Genomic DNA, 1,694 nt, shown 5'->3' with positions numbered 1-1,694 from the left:
GAAAGGTGAAGACGGTTGTAGATCTTGTGTCCGAACCTAAGGAGATATGATACGTACGATCTAGCCTATGGATTGTTCCGATGACTTAGAGAAAGTCCGGAACGATTAGGGTGATATTGTAGTATCGGGGGATCATTCATATCATGCATAAACTTGGTTCGAATGGCGGATCGGTTGAAATGGGGATGCGGCTCGGCGGAGGATCGGCGGATCTGTGAAGATCTACCGTGAATCGGCCGAACTGATGCGCATACTTCCACTCTCCGATCTGTTCTTCGTTCCGGGTGGTTAAAAGGCTTAGAGAGCATTGCATGGACTTGCACATAATAAGTAAAACGGATACTTATGCCTCTTTGACTTTCAGGAAAGGATGGTGATCGTGGAAAGGACTTGGCTTAGGCGTGAGAGACTCAGGGCCGGGAAGATGGGTGGTGATGAATCGGGTAGAATAGGATCGATTATATGACTTGTAATAGCTTATATGCAAACTCATAAGTTGTATCGAATCCTTTTAAATATCTAATAAAGTATCCGATTCTTTGTTTACTCTATTATCGCATATTGACTCTAAGTAATGAATCTCAGAATATCGTAAATCGGACTGTCTTAAGGAAATGGCCCTAAAATTTGATTAAGGATCAGATCACTTAATGATTTGGTCGGAGAGAACCTCTCCGGACTTAGGCAGTCCGGATCGGGGTCTTTCAGTACCAGCTGAACTAAACGTGCCCGGACTTCGCCGAACAGAAGCACCATTAAATGAGGAAGAAAATTCAGCAATGCTTAATGATTCACTAGATACCATAAATGAAAGGCGTGATCAAGCTTTGGTTCGGATTTGGAATTACCAGCAGGCAGCAGCCCGATATTACAACACTAAAGTCAAAAGTAGGCCGTTCTTCGTGGGAGATTATGTGTTAAGGCGCGTCTTTAACAATAAAAAAGAAGAAGGTGCCGGTAAACTCGGTATTAATTGGGAAGGACCTTACATTGTTACCGAAGTGGTTCGAAACGGCGTTTATAAGCTGAAAGACTTAGAAGACAGGCCAGTCAAGCGACCTTGGAATGTGATCAACCTAAAGAAGTTTTATGTTTAAAGCTGCATGCCTTTTTTATGTACATGAACTACGGTGTGGCTTGATCCCGAAATGGGTACGTAGGCAGCTCGGAAACGAGTTCAGCTATTAATAAAAATTTGTTTTATTTCTTTATTAAAGGAAAAGGTTCGACTGTGCGAACAAGTGAAGTAAATAAAGGTTCGGCTATGCGAACATACAGGAGATTGGAAATAGAACGTTTATTCAAATAAATAAGACGGAATGTCCCACATCGTACACTTCGGATTAGGGAAATTGTGTTGATGAGCAGAACACTTCAACTCCTTGACCAGCAAGATCGAGGATTGGCATCATGCAGTCCGGAATTCGAGCGAAGTCAGAGATTCCAAGCTCGATCCATTCTCCGGGGTGAGAGCCAAGGATGTGAAGGTCTCTTGATACCGTAGTAAGCCTGCGTTGCATTCGGTTAATCCTCTTCCGGAGTCTCCTCTTTTCCAACGTAAGCTTCCGATGTTGAAGCGCAAGTGCCTCTATGAATGCCATCGCTGTTCCTTGGTCTCTGATTGGGAGATCCCTGATCAAAGCGCACGGAGCTCGGATCTGAGATCTGAAGAAGCCGCGAGGTGGAAGAGGCTG

This window comes from Arabidopsis lyrata, assembly GCF_000004255.2.
Source record: "Arabidopsis lyrata subsp. lyrata unplaced genomic scaffold ARALYscaffold_4, whole genome shotgun sequence".
Classification (NCBI taxonomy): Eukaryota; Viridiplantae; Streptophyta; class Magnoliopsida; order Brassicales; family Brassicaceae; genus Arabidopsis; species Arabidopsis lyrata.
Note: the sequence above shows the minus strand (reverse complement) of the source record.